Source organism: Typopeltis vanoorti, chromosome 7, assembly GCF_054136105.1.
Source record: "Typopeltis vanoorti isolate ZY-2024b chromosome 7, IOZ_Tvanoo_1.0, whole genome shotgun sequence".
Taxonomy (NCBI): Eukaryota; Metazoa; Arthropoda; class Arachnida; order Uropygi; family Thelyphonidae; genus Typopeltis; species Typopeltis vanoorti.
The window spans coordinates 76,286,766-76,303,692 of NC_143555.1; positions in this window are offsets into that span (position 1 = coordinate 76,286,766).

A 16,927-nucleotide genomic window follows, 5' to 3' on the forward strand; every position below is an offset into this window, starting at 1 on the left:
AGGACTGTGGTCTGTCATCCAGGTGGAAATTATCCCCTCATTGGTTAGGGTGTGTGATTTATATGAATAGGATGTCCTTGGCGCATTGATACATACAAATATACGGTCTCCCAAAATGGACAGGGTCTTCATGGGAGAAATCCACCGAACTCTTCCGCAGTATGACAGGTTGAATATGATCATTATATATATATATATATATATATATATATATATATAATGATCATATTCAACCTGCTTAAATACTCATTTTCATCATAAAACGCATTTATAACCACAAATTTTAAAATAAAGCACAGTACACTATTAAGTTCTTTATTATTAAGTTATATAATATATCTTTATTAAGTTCTATCTCATTATATATATATATATATATATATATATATTTTTTTTTTTTTTTTTTTTTTTAATGCACCTGAAGAAGGCTGATACAAGTTGAAACTAGTTGTGCTATTAGTTGTATTTTCATTTTTCTTGGTTTCTGGTCATATAATGACCAGAAACCGAGAAAAATGAAAATACAACTAATAGCACAACTAGTTTCAACTTGTATATATATATATATATATATATATATATATATATATATATATATATATATATATATATATATATATATATATATATATAATGACCAGAAACCGAGAAAAATGAAAATACAACTAATAGCACAACTAGTTTCAACTTGTATCAGCCTTCTTCAGGTGCATTAAAAAAGAAATAACCAGTAAAACATAGAGGAAATAATTGTAAACATCACAGAAAGTTGGTGTATATATATTCAACGTTGAAACGTTGAAGTCTGCGCATTCAAAACTGTTCTCTCGTTGGCTTCATTGTTGGGCGTATGCATGCGTATAGCATCTCGCGAACGCCAGTATTTGATCGTAGCACAATGACAGTCTTGAAAAGTTGTAACTCAGGTTGTTGTTGAGATGTAGGGTTTTGAGAATCATTTCTTTTGATTCTGTTATCTTTCTTTCTAATTCATCGTAGCAACGGAAAATGTTATCAGACTTGTCCCATAGGACTGTATGGCTAGGGTTTTCTTTATTAGAATCGGCCAAGAACAGAACATGACTAGACAAAGCATTGGCTCGCGTTCTCCTGTAACTGACGTCTCTCTTATGTTCTTCAATGCATAACTCGATCGATTTCTCTGTTTGGCCAAAGTATGGTATCACAGTTGCACCAAATCTGGTAAACACTGGGATATTTAAGGTTGTGATGTCTAAGTTTCGGAAGGCTTACTAAGGAGTGGATTTTCGGAAGAGTAAATAAAGTTCTTATGTTGTATATCCTAAGAACCTTGGCTAATTTTGATGAGACAGAGCTTATGTATGGTATAGAAATATTACCTTTCACCTTATTGGTCTCTTCATTATTGCGAGCGGGTGGATTTAATAGGAATTTGTCAATTGCTTTTTGTGAATAACCATTTAGTTGAGAAGTAGACCTCAGAAAACTGAGTTCTTTATTAAGTTCTATCTCATCATTAAGAAGAGAGCGAGCACGATGTCCTAGTGTAGAAATGATCCCAAACTTTTGAGGAGGATAATGATAGGATTGACCGTGGAGATATCTGTTGGTGTGGGTAGCTTTTCTGTAAATCGAGATTTTTAATTTCTCTGAGGAACGGGTCAGTTTGATGTCCAAAAAAGGAAAAGAACCATTAGCTTCAAAATCAGCCGTAGATTTTATGTTCGGATATTGATTATTTAGATGTTCTAGAAAGTTCAGGAGAGATTCACGGCCATGGCTCTAAATCAGGAAAATGTCATCAATATATCTTTTCCAAATTCTTGGTTTTAAAGGATAAGAAGAAGAGATGGCTTTAAGTTCCAGATCTTCTAAATAGATGTTCGCAAGTACAGGTGACAACGGATTATCCATTGCAAGGCTATAATTTTGTTTATAGATGGGGTCCTGAAATTTAAAGTATCCTGAGTGGATGCAATGAGTAAGTAAGGCCATGATCTTTTTAGATAATTTTTCTTTGAGTAGTACTCGAGGAACGAGTAAGTGTCACTCCGTAACAATTCCATCATCTTGTTATGATATTCATCAATGTTAAGAACAACTGTGGCGTTGCCTTTATCCGCGGGAGGAATAATTAATTTTTTGTTGTTTTGTAACTTCTTAATCAAGGAAGGCAACGGGAAACCACCTTGCTCATAATCATCTCTCCCTAGAATGGTAGCATTTAGCTACCCTCCCGCGGCCGTATGGCAGATGGGAACCAGAAGAAAACTTCTTAATAGCCTGTCGTTCCGATGAAAAGATATTGTCTGTAGGGAGTTTTGCGTTATTGATGATGAAAATGGATTCAATGCGGAGTTGGTTTGGCTCTTGGGTAGGAAGAAAGGAGGTAGCTTTTTCGATCTTTGTAAGTAATAATTCTTTATGAATAAATCTAGGAGATAAAACAAAATTTAGGCCTTTTCTGAGGACACTTTTCTCTGCATCGAAAAGATTATTATTATTTGTTAATAACAATTTTGTCGGGATGGAGTTGTGGTTTCAAAGAAGTTGAATTTCTTTGTATTTGTTTTAAGGAATTTTATAATAAGTTTCAGTTTATTGTCATTTTGTATTCTGGCGGCTTGAGATTCACTTCTCACTTTAAGAAGATTCCAACTGTCACTATCTAGAGATTATTCTTCCTGCGGATAAAGGCAACACCACAGTTGCTTCATGTATGAAGGATGTTATTATTAAGGAAGATGAAATCATGGCTAGTGTTTTGATATAGTCTCCTTATTTACTAATGTTCCTAAGGACGAAGTTCTTGTACTACTCAAAGATAAATTAACTAAACAAATCATGGCCTTACTTACCCATTGCATCCACTCAGGATACTTTAAGTTTCAGGACATCATCTATAAACAAAATTATGGCCTTGCAATGGATAATCTGTTGTCACCTGTACTTGCGAACATCTATTTAGAAGATCTGGAAGCTAAATCCATCTCTTCTTATCCTTTAAAACCAAGAATATAGAAAAGATATATTGATGACATTTTCCTGATTTGGAGCCATGGCCGTGAATCTCTCCTGAACTTCCTAGAACATCTAAATAATCAACAACAGAACATGAAATTTACGGCTGAGTTTGAAGCTAATGGTTGGTTCTCTTCCTTTTTTGGACATCAAACTGACCCGTTCCTCAGAGAAACTGAAAATCTCGATTTACAGAAAAGCTACCCACACCAACAGATATCTCCACAGTCAATCCCATCATTATCCTCCTCAAAAGTTTGGGATCATTTCTACACAAGGACATCGTTTTCGCTCTCTTCTTGATGATGAGATAGAACTTAATAAAGAACTCAGTTTTCTCAGGTCTACTTCTCAGCTAAATGGTTATTTACAAAAAACAACTGACAAATTCCTATTAAATTCCTATTAAACCCGCTCGCAATAATAAAGAGACCAATAGGGAGAAAGGTAATATTTCTATACCGTACATAAGCTCTGTCTCACCGAAATTGGTCAAGGTTCTTAGGAAATACAACATAAGAACTTTATTTACTCCTCTTCCGAAAATCCGCTCCTTAGTGAGCCTTCCGAAACTTAGACATCACAACCTTAAATATCCCGGTGTTTACCAGATTTGGTACAACTGATACCATACTTTGGCCAAACAGAGAAATCGATCGAGCTACGCATTGAAGAACATAAGAGAGACGTTAGTTACAGGAGAATGCGAGCCAGTGCTTTGTCTAGTCATGTTTTGTTCTCTTCCAATTCTAATGAAGAAATCTAATTACAAATCTAATAACATTTTCCATTGCCACAATGAATTAGAAAGAAAGATAACAGAATCAAAAGAAATGATTCTCAACACCCTACATCTCAACAACAACCTGAGTTACCACCTTTCAGACTGTCATTGTGCTACGATCAAATACTGGCGTTCGCGAGATGCTATACGCATGCCCAACAATAAAGCCAACGAGAGAAAAGTTTTGAATGCGCAGCCTTCAACGTTTCAACGTTGAATATACATACACACTAACTTTCTGTGATATTTACCATTATTTCCTCTGTGTTTTACTGGTTATTTCGTTTTTAACATGCGCCTGAACAAAGCTGATACAAGCTGAAATTAGTTGTGCTATTAAACTTTGTTTTCATTTTTCTCGGTTTCTAATCATTCAGTATTATATATATAATGATCATATTCAACCTGTCATACTGAGGAAGAGTTGGGTGGATTTCTCCCATGATGACTCTGTCCATTTTGGGAGAGCGTATATTTTTATGTATCAATGTGCCAAGGACATCCTATTCATATAAATCACACACCCTAACCAATGAGGGGATAATTTCCATGTGGATGACACACCACAGTCCTGCTGACTGATGACCAGAAAGAGTTCCATGAAAGATGTCTTCAAAGCAGGGTTTCGGGGTTATCGATACTTAGCCCATTCAGTTACATTAGTACCTGGATGGACTAAGTCCCCAATCTTTCCAGTTTTTACAACATGCAGGTGGAATGTAGTTAAAATATAATAGTGTTGGACGTTTACGTGTGTCAAAACAAATAAAATAATAACATTATCTAAATCTATTTACTTCTTTTACGATTTTACTTTAGCTCCTAAATGCTAAAATGAATTCACTTTTCATACTATACTGAAATGAGTCAGTTTTCAAACCTGACATAAAATGTTTGGTCAAGGGACTTAAGATTGATTTCAAACATCGAGTTTTCCCCACTACTCCTGCAGGTTTCGAACTCTATCTTCTGGTGACTCTATCTTCTGGAGAAGGGCACAGAAGATCCAGTTCGTAAACCCATACAAAGCATCCAGCAGATATTCAAACAACTATCAAATCAAACACAATATGTTTTTTATTTTATTTATGGTAAAAAGTCTTTTTCTGTATTAACTTACATCTTGTAGGCATTTTACTTTAGTGCTGTGGTAGAGTAAAGAAATTCACGCGATAGGCAAATAAAAAAACTGTGAGGGAAAAATACAATTAGATTCTTAATCTAGTTAGTCCACGAACATGGAGGTTCTACTGTACAATACAGTAGTATTGTGGATAAAATACGCTGTTAGCATACATGATACACTATCATATGAGATTCAAAACCTATATGGGAATAAAGAATTTCAGATTGACTAACAAAATTAGAAATCAAGTTGTCATAAAAAAAAAGAAACAAAGAAAGAAAGGATGGTTTTACATGAGTGAGCTTTTACTGGAATTCTTATAAGCATTTTGTAGAGCTCAGTAGTATTTCGAATTGCTCTCAAACTTTGTGCTTTTCTTTTAAATTATCCTTTCTGAGGAAATTATTAGGCTAATGATCTGCCATTTTGGTCTTTCACACTGCTGATATTCGTGTCCTAAGACTTGAGATAGAAATTCTTTGAAATAAGACACGAAAAAAAAATTCAATGGTTGGTCTCCAGAAGCAAGATTCCTGAATTATCTATTCCTTATCTACAGTACTATTATGCTACAGGTTTAGAGACGAATTAGTGGGTGTACTTTTAAACACTTCCTGTTTCCATTTCCCAGAACTGTTAATGCCACTTACAGATGTCTTTGTCACTCGGAGCATTCCTGCCACACTCAGTATGGTAGGAATGCTCCTACCATACTGAAACTCCTTCGGGCGGTTTTAATTAAGTATAACAGCAATCACAGAAGCAATTCCCATGGATATGTTTACCCGAGTGTGGTCTGAGTTGGAATTCCGTTTAGATGTCTGTAAATGGTGCGCACATTAAGTTACACTAACAGGTAATCAAACTGGTGACATTGTCCTTTGATAATATATGCTTCACACATTTCTGCTTCAAAATGTCTTAATATAAATTTCATTGAAAACCCCTTAGTTCTTTTTGGACACCCTGTATATGTGTGTATGTGTATTTTTCCTTCAGCCTTATGGTTGGTGGGGTGGCAATATGCTACTATACCAGGGAGATGATTATGAAGCAAGGTGGTTTCCCGTTGCCTTCCTTGCCGTACCGTAAGTATTTATAACTGTAGCAATGCGTGTTTACCGGACTGGTTTGCCTGTTTTCAGGGATGAAAAACCCGTGTTTCCTGCTGAAAAACAAAACCCACCGTATGAGACCGGCTAACTCACTTTTAGTCGAAAATACCTGATAACGGTTCCTCCTGTAGGGAATCGAATTCAGGTATTTCCGACCAAAGGGCTATTAAAAGGTTTTGAATCAACAAAGGAAAAACATTATCCATCACCGATGGCATTTGAAGGATAGCAGCACAGTCGGTGAAATATTTATCAAAAGGACTCCTGTCCCATTTTTCTCCACTGTTGTAAGTATCCATCATATTACATATAATGGATACAACGCGAATGGGTGTAACTGATGTGCAATATTAATGGTCACCAAGTACACCATTTGCGTAGATATTTTTCTTGACACTCCTTAGTAGCCTAAGAGGTATCAGAAAATCATACGTGGATCATCGCACCACCACTCTCACTGCTTTACATCGTTCTAAGCAAGCATGATAGAACTTCATGTTGTTTTCCGTACCTCTATTCCTTTGCCCGCACGAAATGACAAGAGCCGAGATTTTTCAGTCCATTGGTGTTCTTTCGCTCACCTTAGCCGTAGGTGTTTATTTTTGTCAGCCATTGTGGTCAGACAATATTAAGCAATATCCTCCACGGTCCTCTGCTGTTTTATATTATTCGGGAGCGCTACAGACGTATCGTGCAGATAATACCTACTCCCTCGCTGTTCCTGGTTGCATTACACACAATTTTGTGTGTTATCTTTCAATCCAATAGCTTGGTGGAGTAGCAGTGATACATGACTAGGGAATTATTATAGAACAAGGTGGTTTCCTGCTGCCTTACTTGTTTAATAGTATGTTTATAGACGTTTGTATGTGCATGTTAACGGGGCCAGTTTACCTGTTTTGAGGGACGACAAGCCCGAGTTTCTGGAAGAAAAACCCTCCAACCCGTATGAGGCTAATTAACTCACTTTTGAATGAAAGCCCTGATAAATGTCGTTCACGTCATAGACGGGATTCGAACCCAGGTCTTTCCAACCATAGAACCATAGGACTCCATCGAAACCAACTGAGCTATGAATACTCTATCACGTATTTAAATAAACAATTCAAATATTGTAAACAAAATAGTTTAATATATTCTCAATTAATTTTCTTCATATAACACTTTTTATAATTTTTGAATTTTTTTTTTTAATTTATAAATGTAATTTTTAACCTATCATTTCTTAAAAAAAACAATCTACTTATATTTTTCTCAAACAAAACGAGTGTTTATGAAAAAACATGCAGTTGTTTGTGGATCCATGCACCATCAAAAAACAGAAGCTTATGGAAAATAGTAACAAAATATTCACGAGACAATTTATACAACGACCAGACGCCAAAAGTGATATCTGTTGGAAAGCCAAAAAAAAGTCTATGTTCGGGAGCTAAGTGAATTTACATTTCGTACATTCTATGGCCAAGTAACTGTGCAACCCTAAAGAATTTCCTGCCTCCGTTGCCGAAAAGAAACTTGGAGTGCTTTCAAAAATGACATCACAACAAGAGTAGAAGTTGTTGATTCATCAGGAATCTTCAGCTGACATTACTTACACAAAGAAAGCCACAGAGGGATCTCTAATGTCATTTTTACATTCTTGGCAAGAATCTGACCAGTGCAAATCACAAGGCATCCAGGCTTTCGAACGCGTGACGTATCTAGTATATGACTGTTACTGGGAGAGTGTTTGAATTCGATGAATACCCATTCAGGAATTCAAACAAATGACGTTGATTCTCCATCCCGATTTAGTATAGCGGAAAGGTGGAAGACCCCAGCATCTGCCTACAAACTTTACGCATTTTGCGCATTGTGTATCGTAATTCATCATGCCATTATCACATATATTTCCATGGTCTATTGTACAACACGGATAGATCTGAACTAAGTACGGTAAACTGGAACATTGTTCGGGTGGTGATGCTTGGTTTGTTCCCAGCAACCCTTCCACGGAAACAGAGGCTGTGGAATTCCGTAACTTAAGAATCACGATTGGAAGAAACACAAAACTCCTCTTCAGCAAGCACTCCTGTCATAAATGCTGTAATTTATGTGGTCGACCTGACTGTTAAGTTAGTTTCTTTTCAGCCTTATATTTTCTCATTTAATGGTTTTAGCCACAATTGATATTGATCTCAGCTGTTCTAGTCCTGCAGTCGCACAAATGGATCCATATACCATACTGTAAATAAATGACAACCTACAATAAGACCCTGAAGTCGTTGATAGGACAATATACTTTGTAATGAACACTGTTCTGGCGGCAGCCATATCCAAATGTGTCTGACTGGAATAGTGCGGGTCATGCAACTGCATCTAACAACGGTTATTTACCCTGAATTCCTTACCTTTGTACTTTGATCTATGCAACGTAGTTTGCCACAAGTATACAGTATTCGAGAAAAACAAAGGGAAGGAGTATTTGTGTGCAACATGCGGTTACATAAGTAATAAAACGTATGATAATTCGCTGATAAGGAAATTTGTAATGGCGTTTTCATTTTTGTCCGAAGCAATTTACTCTTCTTTTTTTTTAATTACAGAGATATGATAGCTGTATAGTGATGTATATATTCAAAGCTTGGATGACTTTTGGTTAACATTATTAATGTCAGTGCTTGTTAATATTCTACAGTAAGTTTTATAAGCCACTAATCTAGATCTTGATAAAATGAGCATAAGTGGGGAAAATAATGTGATTTATTTGTGCCCGTCTTTATTAATATTCATATTTTTAAACGAAATTGCATTTCTCTTATTGGAATAACTTGAATGCTGACTCATCATAGTGTAATTTTATCAAATCTGTAATCTGTTCATTATCCAAAAATCCAGAAGAATCTGGATTTTCTGAAGAATCTTTAATTCTACACAAATCCGAAAGGCATTCATTGAATTCCTTTCTGAGATATGTCATAGATTTCGTTCCAAGATTAAGGCAATTACATCTTTCAACAGTCCACTCTTCCGATTACGCAACCATTTAATTTTCTATTTTTTATAGATATTTCCATTTCATCTAAACTTTAGAATTGCGTTGATCGATTGTAATCTAAACAGGAGCATTTGATAAAAGTGTTTGAAGTAAACTATACTTTAAGTACATTTGTAAAGTAGTCGTAGCTCTGCTAGTAGCCCCTTTATTTTATTGCCACCCTTAGAATACTTGTTTATGCCTGCTGATGTTTGAGTAGACTGTATCACGAAACACTGTGTAGCGAAGAGTGGATGAGTTGTCGGAATCCATGGAAGTGTCATGTAATAATGATAAATTCGCTACCGCTTTTTATTCCCTATAGGCAATAAGTGAGGCCGTTTTAACCCTATCTAACTTTTGGAGACTGAGAGAACAGTCTAATCTTCATCGGTAGTCAATCAGACATAGCTGGCCCAAGACTATCACTAGTTTACAAACGGCATCCGATGAAGAGAGGCAGACAGTGATGATAATAATGTTTTTAAGCCCGACAATCTGTTTTGTGGATGAAACTAATTATCGGGCGAGTGAATGGTGGGGGAAAGAAATCAACAGCCACTCGTTAAGAACGATTAACTAAACCGCACTTGAGAAAGGTCTAATGGAATTAAAAATAATTTGAATTTGGGCCTCTTTTCCAAACAAGTGGAGTATCGTGGAACCATTCAGTTATCTGCTCTCTTCTAAACCTTAAGCGTATGGACAGCATCGGATCGCTTGCTACACAGTTCACCCCAAACCGGTTAACTAACTTCCTTCAGTGGCATAAATATTCAAATAGAATATCAATTAAGCCACTTCTTTATTGTTCACTCAACCCTCCGCGTAACCATGTAATTTAAGAATATAAATTACAGGTCCGACAACTTTTCGTGTTTTGAGAAGCCGTAATCATCATCATCCACAACAACAACAAAATACATGAGTAGCGTTTACGTTTTATTGCTATATTCGTAGAACATTATGTAAGACACTAGAAATATCTAAGCACATCATCGTGAAAAATAGAGGAATGCAAGGGGAAATCATTGTTCTGGGATCACTGCTCTGTTTTAGCCAAACCTCAGTATGATAAAATGAAAGCAATACTAAATCCTATTGAAATACCCAACATATTACTTATAAAAACTACCGTGGCAACTAGTTCATTGATTATTCAACAGTTATAAGATCCCCGATCTAGAGTTCACAAAACATTTCATGGAGTTTCAAAGGAATTCCATAATAACGTATTCCAAAAGCGAAAAGAAGTCGCCATTTATAGTAAAATAATCCAATTATGTCGACTTGCAGCTGTGTTTCTATTTTTGAACACAGAAAAGTTACAGATGTAATAGATTAAATAACTTGATTTGCATGTATTTTGTTTTTACCAAAATAGTTTAGTATTTTTTCACTAATATATCAGTAAATAACATGCTGAAATACTTTAGCCACCTTTGGACAGGAGCCATGAGAAAGGTTGGAAGAAACGTTTAGTTTCTTTGACATTTTTGGAGAGTTTACTAGGGCAGAGAATAGAAGCCTACTTAAAAGACAGTGTGCTTTCCACCTTTTTCAACTAGGTTGCCAGCTTCCTACGCTTATTTACTGTGGTGAATGAATTCCTCTGTTCAGATTTCCTCAGTTATACTAGAGTACTCCAGAGCTCCGTTCTGAACCTCTCCCCCCACCCCTCTTCCCTATACATGCTACCTTTTCTCACTGACTTCACATCTTATTCATTTCATAGTGACAGCATGTTCTATTCTTCTTGCATTTGAACAAACCTTTAGTACATTCCACATATAAAGATCTTCTATAATAACAAATGTATTAAACACTGGTCTCCTTACCATTCTCCATTAGGGAAACCTTATCAACGAATCGCTCGTCATCTTCCAACAGATGAAGAAAACACTTCATCCAATAGATGAAGTGTTTTCTTCTCCATCATTTCTCGTATTAAAACACGAGCAGCACTTCTGATCGATATTCATTTGCATTCTATCTTCAAACTCCTGAATCAACTTCATATCCTCCTTTTTTTGGAAAAAATTAAGTAATCTCATGCCTTTCTCTTACCATGATAATACCCAATCTGATCTTTAGAGATTCTGGGTATTACCACAGTAAGGCTTTCCTGGCATAAACACATTACATCTATAGACTGCTTGGTTTACAAAACACTGGGTGTCCTCAATACTGCTCCTCAAGTTAGTGAAACTGCTTATCCTATACAAGTCTAAAATCCTCACAACCTTAGAATTGTTCTGACATTTGTGTGGTATCCTTGATGCTATTCAGAAGAAGATGATCAATTTTGGTTAAAAGATGATTCTTCTCTCACCAAGACGTACCAATCTATTTCTTGCATCCGTTTTATTTCTGCCTGATGACTTTCTATAGGTACTTACACGGATATTTCTGCTGCTTCAAAACCTAACAAATCAACCTAACATTCGTCTAACTTGGCCTTCTTAAAGCAGTCTTCCTCACACTTTTCTCCAAAGACTATAATCTCCAACTGCTCAATGAACTCATCAACAAATTTCTTCTTTTTGCTCACGCAAAGTCAGCATGTGAAACTGTGGGGAGTAATGAAAAGAATGGGCTTTCTTCAACATACTATCAGGTTGATAGCCAACTTAGGGAAAAAGTACAGAGAAAAAGAAGCCACGGTAAGAACAGGCTTTGGATTGACTGATTGGCTTTAGGTTGGAAAAGGAATTAGGCAAGGATGTTTACTTTCTCCTCACTTGCTGATAATACAATACTCTTTTGTAATGACAAGAAAGAACTAGGACAAATTCTTGACAAAGTTAACAAAATTAGTAATAACACAGGACTTCAACTCAATCCTAGCAAGAAAATGATTATTGTCCTCAGAGGAAATACAAAAAGGGAAGCTCTTGAAAAACAAGTGTACCTTAATAGAGAAAGAATTGAGGAAGTCAGCAAGTTTGAGTACCTGGGATCCATTATTAACTTGATGTCAGAAGACGTCACAAAAAGATTAGGAAAGGCTAAAAGTAACAGTCAGAGGCTTGTCTAAAATCTGGAAGGATGGATCTGTCTCCATGAGAACAAAATTGAGGGTTTTGGATGCAATTGTTTATCCAACAGCGACTTATGGATGTGAACTTGGAATCTAAAGAAGTCAGATAAGTAGAGGATAACTGCTTTTGAGATGTGGTGTTACAGAAGGCTGCTGAGGATATAACATACTGAAAGGCGGACAAATAACTGGCTGCTAGAAAAGATCAGTAGAACTTTAAGGTTCCTTAAGGATACTGACAAAAAAAAGTTAAAATATCTTGGACACATTGAAAGGATGGAAGGAAGACTTCTCAGAACAGTAATAGAAGGTAAAGTTCCTGGAAAAAGAGGAAGGAGATGGACCATCAATGAGATGGATGGATAGATGGATAGATGGATGATGGTGTGTGTGTGTGTGTGTGTGTGTGTGTGTGTGTGTGTGTGTGTGTGTGTGTGTGTGTGTGTGTGAGAGAGAGAGAGAGAGAGAGAGAGAGAGAGAGAGAGAGAGAGAGAGAGAGAGAGAGAGAGAGAGAGAGAGAGAGAGAGAGAGAGAGAGTTGAAGTCTCCAGAAATGCAAATAACAGGACTACATGGCGAGGCCTGGTGTGGCACATTCTCTAGCATCGGAGTGACTATACCGCATCTGTGGATGCCCAGTAAATATATAGATATAGAAGACAGTGCTATTGTGCTGCAGGCTTATGCAGCCTTTCTTGTGTAAAATTAATATATAAAAATTAACAGGTCTAATATACTGGTTTCATAGACTGCTTGGTTTGACTCTGTTGCCTTGGCGCCTTTAGAAACAAGCAACCAGCTCGATTACATTTGAATCATATGTATTATATTAAGAATTTATATAATTTACTATGATAAATTAATAGAAGAGGAAACAGCAAGTTCGTAATATCCGTTAATCTATGAAATGGCTAACTAGGTATCTTGCAAACGTTAAATAATTAATAATTTCATGTTTTTCTGGTACTTTGTCTGTTTCTTTTAAAAATCTATTAGACTTTTGAAATATGGAAATGTGAAAACCTTAAAATTCTTTTATGTGGATATACTCAACTTTGTGAGGTGAAAACTAGACTTTCGTTTTCTTGGAAATCCTAAATTTATCTATCAAGTATCATCATCATAATCATCATCATCATCGTGCATATCAAGGATTTAGGCCTAGCATGGCCTGTTCATGTTAGAAGTCATTGTTGAATCGTTTAAGAGGACGTCCTAGTTTTCTTTTTCCTAATGGCTTGTACTTGAAGGCTTGTTTTGGTAATCTTTCTATTTTCATTCTTTGAACGTGTTCCATCCATTTATGTTATATTTTTAATTTTTTTTTATTACTGATTCTTGGTTTAATTTTTTCATAATTTCTTCGTTTCTTTTGTGATCAAAATAGAGTACACTTTGCAGTTTTTCTCATAAACTTCATTTCTGCTGTTGTTAATCTTTGTTTGTCTTTTTGTTTTATTGTCCAGATTTCACTTCCAATCTATATATCAGTTATCAATCATCTATCAATCTATCAATTATTATAATAATAAATAGTACTAATTTATCTATCAATTGTTATTATAATATTAATTAATATTAAATAACACTAATACCAATAAATTACAAATTATGTAAATCACTATTGCTTGCATTAACATCGATCAACATCAGCGAGCAATATCGATCGACTATTAATAATTTATTTATTGTTGTATATTGATACCTGTGGAATATTAATCATTAATAAGCAATTGCATATTAAGCAATTGTTAACCCTATATATATATTTTTTTTTTTAAATTAAAATAACATTAACATTACTGTTTTAATTTTTAATTAATTAATATTTGTTCATTAATGACAAATCTTAAACACTAATTTAAATGAATGATGATTATATAAAATTAAATAATTTTTTAATATTATAGTTAACTTTAAATTAATCAAAATTAATTTAAAGGCTTCAGTGATGGTTTTTTTGTTGTAATCATGCAAATGGTTTTAACGAATATTTATTTAAGCATGCAACCTGTCAAAACATGATACGCTGTCTTAATTTGTTTCTGTAATCAAATGAAAGAAACGGGACGAGTCTCAATCAAGAAACGTTTAAAAGAGAATGGTTTTTGTCACTGGCCTGACGAGCTTTTGTATTTCAATGAAATGGGGTATCCGGGTTATCGGGTCACGTGTCCGTTTCTTCCTACGGTCAGGGTTAATCTTGAAATTTAGATTCAACATACCGCCTGGAACTAATATAATTCATTCGAATGCTGTCTGCTTGCTCAGCACAAACGGAAATAAAAGAGAGAAAGGAAGAAAGAGAGAGACGCATAGAGAGAGTTCCTGCTTTTTCTCTTTTTTTCTTTTTCTTTTCTTAACTACTACCATCACCTGGCAAGTTGTTCTACTAACATTTCTTGGCCAAAGCGCAAGCTGAAAATGTCAATCCTATCCAAGTATAAATGGTTTAATTAGAGAATATTCTAGATAAATACCTGAGGAGAAGAGAGAGAGAGAGAGAGAGAGATCTTGGCACAATACCGTTTCAAAACAGAGAAGCGTGCTGATGGAGTGCCCTCTAGTGTGGCATCTTATTACTAAAAGTCCATATATGAAATACCAAATTAAAAAAAAATAGAAGAAAGAAAAAATGAAAAGAAAAGAAAAGAAAAGAAATCAATATATGACTATTTATTTCCTTTGTTAACCCTATTATAGCTGTCATTTTGTTACTGAAATATCATCTTAATCAATTAAAAGCCTATAAAATCATTGGTGAATAATTACCAGCTTGCACAAACACTTCGACTACATTTTAATATTTATAAGATTTATTCAATATCATATAAAAATTATTGAATTCGTATAATTCTTCTTTTTAAGCGTTTATTCCGGTCAGTTATATATTTGTTTGCTTATTTATATTCGAAGAAATAATATTTTAACAAACAAACAAACAAGCAATTAGTCAATTCTGATGGAGTAAAGTCAACAAAAGATTAACCTTGTTCCTCTTTAATCAAGTTCTAATTTTTTATCTAATCAGTTAGATAAAAAATTAGAACAACGAAACATGAGTTAGCCGGTCTCATAAGAAAGATTTTTCATCCGCATGTCTTGCAAACTGACCAAAGAACACACTAAATTGACTAACAAAGCAGCTTACGTGAATAAGAGCTAGCCATCCTATTCAGTCAGATATGGCTTTTAATGGTCACATGGTGTAATGTGATTTTGCACATAAGTGCATCATTATGATATTTTTAATGTATTTAATAATGTTTTAAAACAGAAAACTACTTAGTTTGAACAGCTCTCCTATTGCTATAACGTGTGGTTTTTACACCTATCGGCCACTGAATTAGAAACTTATTTAATGCAGTGATTTGCGTATAGGCATGGGACTGTCAATACCGATCCTCTTCAAGTCTCTCCACATAGTTCGGAGAGAAATGGATCGGGAACAGCCTTCATAAAAGCTTCGGTCAATTGCTGCACACAGGAAGTTCTGTTTGTCCGTACAAGCCTTCTGAGACGAGGGTCTCAGAAGGCTTGTCTATTGTCTAAATCCGAGCTGGATTTGAAAAATAACATATTTTATTCTAAATAACTTAATTATCTAATTTTTAATAATTTATCTAATATAATCCAGAAAATCCGCAGAAGGAAGATGGATCTATATACTTCTAGGATCATTTTTATAAACTGGTATCTTCGTCTTCCTTTAGGTATTAGGCCTGGTGGCCTGTTACGGTTACGTATTAGGCTTCGTAGCCTATTACGATTCGAAACCGGAAATTTCTCTGAATTGGTCGGTCAATCCTATTCCAGGAATGTCCTATGTCTGTAAATGAGTGTGTTCATGGGGGCCGGTTTGCCTGTTCTGGGGGACGAAAAACCCGATTTTCTGGGTGAAAAAACCCTCTACCTCCATATGAGACTGGCTAACCCACTTTCGTCGAAAGTGATCAAATAAAGATCCTCACGTCACTGACGGGAATCGAACCCAGGTCTTCATCTATATTGACTGAGCTATGGAGGCTCTATAGACTGTTATCATTAGCCCAATAAATAAACTATGAGCAACATCGCCTACAGCCATCTAAACCAGAATTCCTATCCTTATCTTATCCCTATCCTAACCTAACTATTGTCCACCTTAACTGCCCAAACTACACGTTACACAGTTTTTTCCGCCATAAGGGCGACACTTGCGCTTTCATCAGAACTGATATACCTTTCCAGATATTGCAAAACCACGAATCCCCCCCCCCGTTTGATTTACTTTGGCTCAAAATTTTTCTACCAACCTACCCTTTTCATATACTGTAACTATCGCCGTCCGAACTCCGTTAACCACGCTAACCAGCTCTCTCTCTCTCTCTCTAAAGCTCGACTTTCTACAGTCGAAATACCCTAATAGCGAGGTTATCCTTCTTGGGGGACTTCAATGCCTGCAACTCAAATTGGCTTCCCTCCTCTAGTTTCACCAATCCAGCAGGCAGCGATGCCGAAATATTTGCCATTAGCAACGACCTAACACCGATTGTCAATCGCCCTAACAGAATACCTGGCAACCCCTCCAATTTGCCAACACATTTCATCTCTTCCTAACAAACCTCCCTTCCAAGTATACTCTGGATGTTAACTGGTAATTCAGGTGACAACCTCATACAATTCTCTTTTACCGCAGAACAACTTTCACCCACAAGTGCTCAGTCTCGTGTCCTTTGGTTACAAGTGTATCCAATAGAGTCGACCTCTTTGACTTCTATTCATCCTTCCCATGGTTCGAATACTGCTTTAGTTCGCCTGATCCCAATACCTGCTCAGACCCAATAAACAGAAATTACCACAGA